Raw genomic sequence first — 14,372 nt, 5'->3', positions numbered from 1 at the left:
CTCCTACTCCCTCTCCCGCTCCCTCTATCGCTCCCGCTCCCTCCCCCGCTCCCTCACCCGCTCCCTCCGCTCCCTCTCCCGCTCTCTCTCCCGCTCCTTCTCCCGCTCCCTCTCCCTCTCCCTCTCCCGGTCCTTCTCCCTCTCCCTCTCCCTCTCCCTCTCCTACTCCCTCTCCCGCTCCCTCTCCCGCTCCTACTCCCTCTCCCTCTCCCTCTCCCTCACCTACTCCCTCACCCTCTTCTTTTTCCCTATCAACTTCTCTCTCTCTCTCTCTCACCTTAAATGTCCCTCTCCCTCTCATTTTCAATCTCCCTCCTCCTCTTCCTCTCACTCTCTCTCTCTTTACCACTTCTCCCTTTTCCCCTTCCCTTTTCTGGAAGCCCCTATTCACACGAGCGGTTTGAATCGTGCGGAAACCGCGGCGGTGCCGCACAGTCAAGGAAAAACTGCACGGTTGTGTGTGAACACCTCCATTGACTTACACTGCAATTGAACCATCGCGGTTCAGACCGCTAGTGTGAACAGGGCCTAACGGTACCAAAAGACGTTATATACGCGGATGCGTTTCTTAGTCTGAAACATTATTTTTTTTTTTTATCTTATCTTTTTTTTTATTTATTTCCATGAAAATACGTTGGGCCGTTTAAAGATGAACTACGAAGTTCGTATAGAGGAACGTAAATTATGATATAAAGACAGAATTATTATGCTCACAAATGACCCGCAGACCATATGGAAACATAATCCATTTTCGTAAAGATAGAATATGCGCGACGTTCAATAAGGAGCTACAAATCAAATCCCCAAAAAATATTCCAGAACTGTAAAAATAGATCTTTGAGACATGGTCAAAAAAAAAAAAAAAATAAATAAATAAACTGATGTCTCCAGGATTTCCAGGGTCACGGTGAGGTCATTCCACGTCACAAACAGGTCAGTCCAGGTCATGACGGATGAGTCATCACCCCCCCACCCCCCACCCCACCCCATCCCTAGACCCGCCAGTGACTCACCACCTTCGGATATGGTAACGTAATCCACGACCGTGAGACGCATCGATCCGTACGCGGAATCGGCCGCAAAGGTCAGTCGTCTACGTCGGAGGGTCACGGTGAGGTCAGTCCACGGTCAGTACAAGATACGTTGGGACGAGACTAACGCCGCTAAAACGACGATACCACGGTTCGAACAGTCTCGTCGTCGAAATTGCTGTTTTACGTAAGGCTGACCCTATTTGGCAATACTTACATATTCTAACCTAACCTGATCTGACTTAACCTAATCCAACCTAACAACCTGACTTAACCTAGCCCAATTTAAATTAACCTAATCTAACCTAATCAAACTTAATCTAACCTAACATATAGAACAACATAACATAATCTAACCTAGCCGAACTTAACCTAACCTAACCAATCCTACTTTATACTACCCTACCCTAACCTAACCCAAATTAAGGTAACCTAACCTAACTAATCACAGGTTACTACCCTACCTAACTTAGCCAAATTAAACAGATAAACTCAGAAAACCATATAGTGACGGCGATATTCTCGTCTTAATTTACCCGTGCAGTCGGAAAAGGAAGACCATAGCATTTCCGTGACGTCACTCCCACACCATAAACAGTAACAGTTAAATCAGTAGTTCTAAATCACCCGTCTTCAGCTGCACACTCTAACAAGTGCCACCTCATTGTAGGGAAAAATATTATTCTTCGTCGAGGCTCGTCTTATCTCGACATGACCTTATAAGGAAGAAAAGCTACAGAGGTGTCTCAGAGGACCAACCGTTCGTACTTCGGATATGTCGATCACAGACGGGTCAACGACTTTCTCGGTCCATATTTGGAGAAAATGTTCCTCAAGATTTCTTACCCTTAAATGTCGTTCTTTTTCAGATATATCTTTTCAAATGACACCTTTACGGAAAATAAGGTTTTCATGGACTTTTTCTGAAGGAACCATTCACGAAGATTTCTCCAGAGAATATATTCTTTTCAGAGATGTCTTTCTCTCAAGTGTCTTTGAGGGGATTTTGGTGAAGACGTTTTTACTGAAAAAAGAAAGAAAATTAAATCTATTTCCTGATGATAATTTTCCTAAATATATTTCACACGAAGATACCTATCCTGAATATATATATATATATATATATTATATATATATAATATATATATATATATATATATATATATATATATATATATATAATATAATATTTTGCCGTGTATTCTAACCGCACACTATATGGTTTCTTGGTCCCATGTAATTTACCTGTCACCGTTCATTAATTACTCATAGGTTGTTGCCCATAGATAAAACCTCTTCTCCTCTTGGCTCTATAACGTTGATGTAGACATGATCTCCCTGTGTGCTGTTCGCTCCTTTACGGTACGCATATTACAGAGAAGATATATTACCCACCGCGCTGTCAGTTGATGGCTTGTTACATTTCTTTCAGGCCCTGTCCCCAAATGAATAATTGAATAAATATAGTTGTCAAGATCCTGGCCCTTCCCCGGGGATCGAGTGCCAGCTGACAAGGCTGCACTCCCTCCCATTCCCGGTGGTTGTGAGGAAAGATGGTTTTGTTTTCGAGAACCGGGATACTCCATCTGGACTCCACCTCCGCATTTTTTTTTTTTATCAAATCATTTGACGATAACCAGAAGCAAATGAGCCCTATATAGTTGTGGGAAGGTTAATCAAAATGTGCTTAAATCTTTCGTTATGCAAGATGAATAAAATCGCCAGGCGGCAGCCATAAGAAATGTACTGGTCAATAGCAGGACTACCGTTTGTATTCATGATTGGCATGGGGGTGCACGGTGCCTATTCGTCGATCGTGTAGACTGTGTGGGACTATATATATATATATATATATATATATATATATATATATATATATTTTTAAATATATATAATCCTTTTTATGGTTACAAAATTGTTGGTTGCATTATAATTTAGTATAATTTTCTATTATTTCTAGTATTTCTGTCACAATTATTATTTTTATTGGTGTCCATGCTGTTATTGTTTAAAGTAGGTACATTAACAATAAAAGTGATATCACCGTTATCATTATCATTATTGCTATCATAAGAGCATTAGAAACAGAATAGAGGAAACTGCAAGAGACCATAAGGCCTACACTAGGCAGTTCCATGTCCTTACCACATATCGTCCCTATTCATGTAGTTATTTAATCTTCTCTAAAAGCAATAAGTTGTTTCAGTGCTCAACTACATAGTTGCTAAGTCTATTCTATTCGTTAACTACTCTGTTGATGATTGTTTCTTTCCGAAACCAAAATTTGTCCAGTTTAAATCCATTAAAAAACATTGTAGTGCAGATCATAGTGTTAGGCATCAGTTACGTAACAATAGTAATGAAAAGTTTCTTTACTGGGAATCTCTATGTTTGGAACTTTCCAATAATCGGAACGATTTTATCTCCAAAATATACAAGACGAGAAAGTATTTCCGTTATCCGATTTTTCGTGTATGTATTATTAGACATTTTGTTCCAAACGCTGGAGAGCTTTTCAACCAGAGATTATAAAAAGGATGAATTGTCTACCACTACTATTGCCTTTAGCTCGAGTACCGTTGCTACACTGCCATATGAAACGTGGCAACATTGCTTTTGTTTACATCGTAACAAAACTAGTAGACTAGGCGGAGTTAGACCCATACATGTGTTAGATAATCATTCATAATGTTATCACACCTCACAAAGCACATCATCCGTTGAATCGTTAAGTTTACGCACGCACAGTGGTGCCACGTCTTACAAAATGCGTAAAATAATTACAGTGTTGCCACACTTCACACAACTTCCAACCACTGTATATTATCACGACCACGAATATAAAACCCATTTTGAGATTAGATGGCCACGCCAACTTCATCATTTAGATATTCTGCAGTAAAGGCTATTATTACACAAGATATATTTCGGATTTAGACCTTAGATAGCATCAGATTTGTGGCGATTCTTGAAAGGGAAAATGTGCCGCTATTAATCATGGAATTAGGCGCCAGGAGGGGAGGAGGAGGAGGAGGGGGGTGGTGATGGAAGGAGAATGAAAAAGAAAGTGAAGGAAGAGAAAGAGAAGAGGAGGAGAAAGTAAAAGACGCAGTGGGGGAAGAAGTAGAGAGGGAGATAAGTGATAAGAGATAGAGATAGAGATAGATACAGGTAAAAGGAGGGTGAGAGGTGAAGGGTGAAGGGTTTCACGGGGTGAGGAAAGAGGTCACCCTCTCGATACCATGGTTGATTTATGATCTGTTTGTCGCCAAATTATTTTATTCAGCCTTGGCAAACGAAAGGCTAAGAGATATAAAGGTGTAACAATGAAGGGATAGAGCTGATAATCCCTTCATCACAAATACGTTTATGTGTGTGTGTGTGTGTGTGTGTGTGTGTGTGTGTGTGTATATATATATATATATATATATGTGAGAAATTCGCTAGTAACAGCGACATCAATCTGATTATTTTTTATGACAGTCTGTGAAGGTGATCTTACGGGTGGCCGAAAGCAGTGGGTTCGAATCCTGCATGCGACTATCATAAAAATTTTCATATATATATATATATATAATTGCATTCAATAGTGGTTTATTTTGATCAACTAGTGCGTTATATCGAGGGAAAATGAGAGCTAAAAGGATAAATAGAGAGAAAGAGGGAGACATGTATGGGGACAGAGGGTGAAGTAGGAAGGGAAAGAGGGGAAGAGGGAGAAGGAGAGGGAGAGAGATAGTGGAATAAAGAGGAAAAGCAAGAGTCAGAGGTGTGGGGAAGAGGAGGAATGACAAAGAAATAGAGACTGAGAATGTACAACATGTATTCATGTATGTGTGTGTGTGTTTGCATGTGTTAAAACTAACGAATGTTCCAAATTATATGTACAGGTTTTAATAGGCGTGTACATTTTCAAAGAATACGTTAATGTGCGCATTTGTACGAACATATAATTGTTTACATATATGAATAGCGCATACATTTGTGCGTGTGTGTGTTATGTGTGTGTGTTTGTGTGTGATTCACCATGGTCTTGAATCACGTGTTGGACCCGTGATCGACAGCTATTTCCCTCCCGGAAGTGTGTGTATGCGTGTGTGTGTGTGTGTGTGTGTGCATGCGTATGTGTGTATGTGTGTGTGCATGTGTATGTGTGTGTGTGTGTGTGTGTGTGTGCGCGCATGTGCATGTGTATGTGTGTGCATGTGTATGTGTGTGTGTGTGTGTATGTGTGTGTTTGTGTGTGTGCGTATGTGTATGTGTGTGTGTATTTGTACATGCGTGCGGACATGCATGTGGTTGTGTACGTTGTTGCTAACATTCTCTTGTTCATACACGAAATTGCCAATCCAAAGTTTTATTGTTTGGTCCTTGACAACTCATCTAAACTGCATACAAGCAACTTTAGAATCTGGTCAGATTAGAAGCAAAATGCGTCATGGGCAATTTGCAAAATCACATATGAAAAGTCAACCCCGAGATGAAAAATACACATTGCAATAAACAAATGCACTCCAAACGTGGAACCCTTGTATGTACATAGCGTATACACACACGTTTACATGCGACTCTTTTTGTATGTATGATTTTAGAAGAAGATATGTACGAGTGTTTACTCATGAAAAGGTACGTTCACGCACGCACACAAACGTGTACACGCGAAAGTACACAGACAAACACACACGCATGCACACAGACCACTACGGCTGTCTGGGTTCGAATCCCGCCCAGGGCTGAAATAATTACAGCATCGCTGCGCTGCGAGTCGTTACTCCAACTCTCGTGGGCGGGGATTTGGCTGTGTGTAAGGTCACAGCATTACCAGTAGATTGGTCATATATGAGCTCTGAGCTCTCTTCCGGGAGGGAAATAGCTGTCGATCAAGAGTCCAACACGTGATCCAAGACCATGGTGAATCACCACACACACATACACATGCGCGCACACACACACACACACACACACACACACACACACACACACACACACACACACACACACACACACACACACACACATATACACACACACACACACACACACACACACACACACACACACACACACACACACACACACACACACACACGAAATAATTGCATTGATATAAATCATAATAGCATAATTTATAGTAATAAGAAAAGAATCAATATAACAATAAAGATAAGAATAAAGATAATAACGGCTTAGAATTACTAGCTGTAAAAGTAATGAAAGCAAACTTAAATATGATAGTGACATCAATGACCTCAGTTCATAAAGGTTGAATTTTTATCTCAGTTGACCTTTTCACTACTACATAATATATATATATAATATTCAATAAAAACACTAGGAGCGTATGTACACAAATGCGTAAGTAACCACTAGGAAAAGTAAACTAACGAAGCAGAGCGCTTTCGTATAATTACATCTTTAGTGCACTGAAGATGTAATTATACGAAAGCGCTCTGCTTCGTTAGTTTACTTTTCCTAGTGGTTACTTATGCATATATATATATATATATATATATATATATATATATATATATGTATGTATGTATATATAATTCTGTTCTGCCTAACGCCAAGTGATTCAATTCATCCTGAGGCGAGGAGGTCACGTTCTTGAGCCGCTAATGACTCCCCGATGTCTCGGGTTGCACTGAGTGCCAGAAGCCTTGGCACCTTCCTCCTCTCGACGTGACGAAAGGTGCCATGGTGTCACGTGGCAAAGTGAAAAATGACACTTGGGTGTCTTGTTCCTTTGTTGAATTTTCCTTTGTGTCTATTATGCCTACACGTTCATTTCCTTTGTTGTAATTCCTTGGTATTTTATGATGCGTACGCGTCCATCTGTGTGTGTGTGTGTGTATATATATACATATATGTATGTATATATATATATATATATATATATATATATATATATATATATATATATATATATATATATATTGTGTGTGTATGTGTGTGTGTGTGTGTACATATGTCTTGGAGGTTTCGTGGGTGTCCATATAAGATGAACATCTCGTGCTCGCATACACACACACACACACACACACACACACACACACACACACACACACACACACACACACACACACACACACAGACACACACAAGCAAATATCATCACATATAAAGGAGCGCAACAGATACTTCACACATGATCACCTACATATACATAGTACAGAAATGGCAGCACACGTGCACAACAACAACATAACTAGGGTGGAGGACTTTTGGCAAGAGCCTGAGAGAGCCATCTGTTTCTTTCCAAACTCCTTAAGGAAACTTATCATTGCTTAAATCCGAACCCAAGTCTAGATCTAATTCTATACACATAGACATAGAAATAGACATGTGTATAGACATGCATATACATAAACATAGAACGTAAGCGTGAGCGAAAAAGTAAGCAAAAATAAAAACATAAACATACACCCAAGCATGAAATCAGTCGTAAATACAAACGATAACGGTAAAGTAAATGCAGAAGTCAGCATAAACGTAAGGATGAGCATAAACATAAATATATATAGATATAGATGTCTAGATATATAGACATAAATGTAGATATAGATACAGGTATGAAATTGTATATACAGATATATGAATAATATAGATAAGTAGATAGATATGTATGTGTATATGTATATATAGATAGATTTAAAGATATGTAGATATGATATAGTTATAAACATAAACACAAGCAACAAAACATCATCAGGATTGCTGATAGAAAAAAAACTTCTTGACTCTTCCGTTGCTGCAAGCAATACCGGAGGAAAAACGCATCGAAAGAGATAAAGCGATGCAGTATGATCGTATAGACTAAAAATGCATTGCAATGCAATATAGCAAAAATTACTATTCCGTGGAATCCAGCAACATAAAACGAATTGCCATGGATTAAATTCATTGCCGTACAATATACAATGAAACTCGGCACAATACCATAAGACTAGTTTAATGTAAAATAGAAAATAATAATTTAAAGAAAAAATAATAATACAGTACATATCACTTACAGTAAAATCTTTTCGATGTGACCATGTGCATCAATACAGTAAAATTTAACACCATGTTCTATGTCTGGCCTACAGTAGAATGCAATACTGGCTTATACATTACAATTCTCCTGAAAATTGTGGCCAACGCTGTCAAAATGTTTCGCTTTCTGTCGTTCCTTTATGGCGAAACCTGCCAACTTGGACGCTAAGTCAAGCGGCCACGACCTCAATGGGAGTTTGGCTTCGTTGTGACGCGCGATCAGACTTGATGTTTCTGAGGCGGAGCGGCTGTCTTGAACTACGCACGATACAGACTGAAAGAGAAATAACGACATGAATAGATAATTATATAAAGGAAGTAAAATAAATATATGAATAATTAGGAAATTAAACAAGTAAATAAATAAATATATAAAAGTTAGAATTAAAAATGGATTGATAAATATATAAGTTGTATAAGTGAATAAAAAGAGAAACTATGTAAATATATATATATGTACATATATATATGTATATATATATATATAATATATATATATATATATATATATATATATATGTATATATATATATATTATAATGTAGAATTAATATTACCATAGTAATATAGATAGATTAATAAATGCATAAACAATTTAATATGCTTCCCAATGGCCTTATTTGTGTTCTCTTAGTTTGGGTTCGAATCCCACACTTCTTTCCAATTCGCAGCAGTGATTGTTACCTTCCACAGTAGTCCTACCCACCTTCTTACAGTACGTGAGGGTAGGCAGAGTTTGAGGACACGACAAAGGTCCATATAGTCTTGGACACGACGACACCAATCCCCTCCTATCTCGACATTTCGGAAATGAAGAGACACCTTCGAAACGCCCATTCCCCTTCTCTTCGTCCACAACAAAACTCTACAGCCGAATATAGTTGCCCAGACATCCTTACCATACGACTTTTATATATATATATATATATATATATATATATATATATATATATATATATATATATAAAAGAATAGCTGAATAGAATCCCCCAACCAAAAAAATTAACTAGATTTTTATAATTTTAATCTTTCCTTGGCCTCAATCATTTTCTATGAGTTCTTTTCTCTCCTTATGACATCAAACAATGTATGTACACTATGGGTACAGTTCACTGTGATGTGTATACTTTGCTGCACTAAATATATGAATGAATAAATGAACAAATAAATGGATAAATATATAGACTAGAATAACCTCTCGCTAAACAATTGATTCTGTCTGATGCAGATACGTGCATTATTCCATTTTCTATAAGCGTTACCTATAAATATTTTAACTTGCATATATATATATATATATATAATATATATATATAAGATACCTTTATGATTATATCATACGTACTAATGTATTGTCATCAAATGTGTTAGCTTGTGTAAATTAGTCGCGCGAAAGTTTATAATATGAAAATAATAAGTTTAGTTCTTGTCTGGTTGACTTGTGTATTTGTAATCTGTTTGACCCCAAATCAATTAATCAAATTAAGTGACATCTAACCGCCCTGTTCGTAATTCTACTTATAATTGAATGTATACTAAATTACTAATCTCAATACGAACATTCTGACATTACACAATGAACATATGAATAAATAGAAATGGTAAATTAATTCATAGGTTGTTTGTCTATGCATAAATAAATGAATAAATAAATAATAGAATAATAGAATGAATAGATAAATATGTATACAGAATAGATTATGAGCCTACGCCAGGAGGCGCTCAGCTACAACTGAAACCGTCACTGTTGCCCTATGCATTTGTGTTGCTGGGAATCAGACAGGAATGCAGGATTCGAATTCGCACCTAAGCGAATGCAAGACACCAGCACCCCTTCCGATGAGACCACAAGCGCACAAGAATACAAAGAAAAGTGTTTTGATTAGAGGTTTTTTTAATTTTGCAGGAGGTGATGCTGTACAGCGCCAAAATAAAAGGAAACATTTCCAGCGCCAAAATACGAGGAAAACGTTTCTCCAGTAAACGAGACCCAGTAACCTTTGATTGAACAAGTTCTGCATCAAGGTAAGTGAGAACGTGCACTCTGAGGGATTGTTCATTGGCAAATGTTGTTGACATGTGACAAGCTGAAGGAAAGGGTGCTACAGCAGAGCTGGGCGCGTTACCGCGGATAGGTAGTGCGTTACCGAGAAATCTGCGTATATATATTGCGTATGTGTATATACATATACACATACGCAGTGACGCGGACCGCTCTAAGGAAATTAAAATCGGTAACGCACTACATGTCGGGCAGTAACGCGCCCAGCTCTGTACTTCAGGTGTGTAAAAATAAACAAGTAAACAAATAAATAAAATAAAAAATTAAAAATGGGGGGCAGGCGACACCACATCCCATTCTAGGCCATTCCGTGTGATGTCACCTGTGTCTGCTCCAGCGGCAAGTACTTTTACCGATATCTCCATTGTATTACTCATAGTAACACTTTCATTAAGTATAGTAACTTAGCTCCCCGGTTAACCCCCAAAATGCAACGTTGTAACTTTATTTTGTTGTCAAGTATCAGCCCCCAGAAAACACGCCCAGCCGAAACAGCCAACTCTCCTTCCATCTTTTTGGAGAAGAGATGTTGGATTGTATTCTGTTTTGTATTTGTATGAGGCTGTGTCCCTGTCACCGGCTGGTAGGAGGAGGAGGAGACGGAGGAGGAGCGGAAGAGGAGATAGAGGAGGAGGAAGAGGAAAAGGAAAAGGAAAAGGGGAGCAGTCATTGGTTATCAGGGGGGAAAAAAGGCGAATCGTACGTACAATTGAAACTTGTATAAAATATCCAAATATCTAAACGTGATTTGAAGAGGAAGGATTACGTACCGGTACAATTTATATAAAAAAAAGAAAAGAAAAAAAGAAGAAAAGAAAATCCTCGTATTGCAATCAGACATCTGCGACTGAGATCAATTTCAAATACTCGTACACACACACACACGCCAATACGTCCACCCGGTTCAATACAGTGATACCCCATGACAATGCCAGGCGAGTTGAGAGGAGGCGAGTAGCGTCACCGAAGTGAAGGGGTTGAACAGAGTGAGTGGTTTGAGCTCGTCTACTGACTGCCGAGGATTGGGGGAGCTTTCGCCACTGTTTGTACTAATTAGAAATTTTATATCACTTAATTAGCGATTCGGTCTGTGAGCGCTTTGGGGCTGACAGCTTGAACATGGTTTTTGTATATCAATCGAGTGTGTGTGTGTGTGTGTGTGTGTGTGTGTGTGTGTGTGTTGGTGTGTGTCTGCGTGTTAATGTATGCATTTATGTATGTGTGTATTTCAGTGTGTGTATGTGTGATGTGTGTGTGCGTGTGGATGTATGCATGTGTGAGTGTGTGTGTGTGTGTGTGTGTGTGTGTGTGTGTGTGTGTGTGTGTGTGTGTGTGTGTGTGTGTGTGTGTGTGTGTGTGTGTGTGTGTGTGTGTGTGTGTGTGTGTGTGACCCCGTTATTAGACATCCACAAACTCTCACAGCCGCATAATATCGTTTGTTTTAACCAAAGCAAAACCAGTGCTATGCGTCCCTGTGTTGAACGGATTAAAAATCTGCACGAAGTGCGAATTTTAAGCTAGTTTACAATAAGGTAAAACCTGACCATTGGTTATTTGAGACCCCCCGAATGTATGGGAGGCCATTATCACTGTGTGTGCGTGCGTGCGTGCCTGCTTGCGTGCACGCACACATATACATTCGTATTCCGCTTGCAAGTTGCATTCGCTACCCGTGCAGGCAACAGTTTGGACGTTCCTCTTCCTAATGTTCCAACTTTGCTAGGATACTGTCCCACTAACGGGCACTTTCTCTCCTCTCTCTCTCTTTCTCTCTCTCTCTCTCTCTCTCTCTTTCTCTCTCTCTCTCTCTCTCTCTCTCTCTCTCTCTCTCTCTCTCTCTCCCTCTCCCTCTCCCTCTCTCTCTCTCTCTCTCTCTCTCTCTCTCTCTCTCTCTCTCTCTCTCTCTCTCTCTCTCTCTCTCTCTCTCTCTCTCTCTCTCTCTCTCTCTCTCTCACTCTCTATCTCCCTCCCTCATTCTCTCTCTCTCTCTCTCTCTCTCTCTCTCTCTCTCTCTCTCTCTCTCTCTCTTTCCCTCGTTCTCCTCAATTCATAATTTCTCTCAGTTATTATCTCCTCCTCCTTCTCCTTCTTCTTCGCAATATCTCCCATTCCAGTACAGCATTGGTTTCAAGGATAGAAGCAAAGGTGAATCGTTGGCAATGACATACAATTCACGGTCCTGTTTACTGTTATTTATTTTTACATTTTTTTTTTCTATTCTCCGTTTCATCATTCTTATCATTCCAATCCTCATCCGCTTCCCCACCCTTCTCGCCTTCTTCATCATTCTCATCACCTTCACCATCCTCACCATCCACATCCCCCTCCTCAGCATAATCATCCTCACCATCCACATCCTCATCATCCTCACCATCCTCAACATCCTCACCATCCTCAACATTCTCACCAACCTCATAATCCTCACCATCCTTAACATTATCATCATCGTACACATCATCATGCACATCACATCATCGTACACATCATCGTACACATCGTACACATTATCGTACACATAATCATCGTACACATCACCTCACACATCGTACACATCATGCACATCGTACACATCGCACACATCATCGTACACATCCTCACCCTTCTCATCTTCATCATCATCACTATCCTCATCATCGTTATCATCCACATCCTTGTTCTCATACTCATCGTTTTCTTTTTCTCCTCTTCACCCCCTCTTCCCTTCTCTTTCCCCTCCTGTCCCCTCTTCCCACATCCATGATCCCTCTCTTTCTATTTCCTTTTTCTCCTTTCATCTTCCTATTTTCTTCTTTGTAAAATTATCTCTTCTATTAGATGTTTTTACTCAAAATGATTACTCTCCTTTGCTTGCTACCTTCCTTTTCCCTCTCCGTTTGCCCGTAGAGACATATTCAACTAAACAGGCTATTGCGACCACTAGAAGGATTCAGACGTTCTTGCGTGACTAACTCGAATTCTATAACATTATCTTTGTTTCTCTTCCTTTTCTCACGCCTTTGCCTCTCACCTGTTCTCCGTTCATCACTCTCAAACACTCTCACTCCCTTATTTCATATTCCTCACATTCATGGTATCTATCTTAAAGTCGGTTTCTTATGGTCTCACTCGAGAAATCTCACAAATCTCACTTTATTTTCTCTCACTCTCTTCTCTCTTACTATTCCTTCTTAAGATCTTCTTCCCATGTTTCCCTTTTCCTTATTCTCAACATCTCACTCTCCTTTCTCTCACTTCATATACTCACGATTTTATCCTAATGCATTCTCACTTCCTCACGCTAACGCTGTCATTCACTTCTAGTCTCTTCTCTCTTACACTCACGACTTTCTTCATTCACATTCAATTTCTCACCTCAACTTCTCACTTCCTGCTTTCCCTTACTCAATGTTTTCTTCTCACGCTTTTCTACCTTCCTCACGTTCTCACTCTCAAACACTTCAAATTTCTCCACTTTCTCGCCTGACGCTGTTTTCTTTTCCTCACATACTCTCACACTCTCACTCCCATAAATTCTTACTCTCAACTTCCATTCTTCACTCTCACGGATTTCTAGCACCGTCTCCCTCAACCACTTTCCCTCTCTCTTCTTCCTCCTCTCTCTGTTACACATTCTAGATTAGATTCAAATCCACACCCCTTCATTTTGCATACATAATTTCATTTGCATGTACGCGTATATTACATTCACCCACGGCCGTTCCTTGCTCGGATATGTATACACAGAAACAGACAGGCACAGACACAGGGACAGGTACAGAAACAGAAACAGACACAAGCACAGACACAGGTACAGAAACAGACACAATCACAGACACAAGCACAGACACAGGTACAGAAACAGACACAATCACAGACACCGACAGAAGCACAAAAGCACAACCACATACCTATGTACACACAAGCACTCTTGTGAACACATGTTTACACGCAAACACACTCACTTGTATCCACAATCACCTAAAAACGTACATAAATACACATACGCGCGCCCACACAAACGCACTGGAGGAGACATATATACATATATACAAATAAACAAAACAAACGCACAAAACCTCACAAATACAAATCATATGAAAATACACACACACACACACACACACACACACACACACACACACACACACACACACACACACACACACACACACACACACACACACACACACACACACACACACACACACACACACACAAACTTTATTCACTTAGACAAAATCCTAGTTAGTAAAGTGTTAAACGTA

General features: G+C 39.4%; 1 protein-coding gene across 1 annotated transcript in view; it reads left to right on the top strand.

The window, feature by feature from the left end:
- Positions 1 to 9,979: 9,979 nt before the first annotated feature.
- The window catches only part of LOC143019961 (uncharacterized), a 672,791-nt gene continuing 668,398 nt past the window's right edge, over positions 9,980 to 14,372 (top strand). The window contains exon 1 of the mRNA XM_076176009.1: positions 9,980 to 10,091. The gene's annotated coding sequence lies outside the window, so the exon portion shown is untranslated. The remainder of the gene's footprint in view (positions 10,092 to 14,372) is intronic.

This window comes from Oratosquilla oratoria, chromosome 38, assembly GCF_046742065.1.
Source record: "Oratosquilla oratoria isolate Oo_2021 chromosome 38, ASM4674206v1, whole genome shotgun sequence".
NCBI lineage: Eukaryota > Metazoa > Arthropoda > Malacostraca > Stomatopoda > Squillidae > Oratosquilla > Oratosquilla oratoria.
The sequence above is the reverse complement of the archived record's forward strand: the minus strand, read 5'-3'. Positions and strand labels throughout refer to the sequence as shown.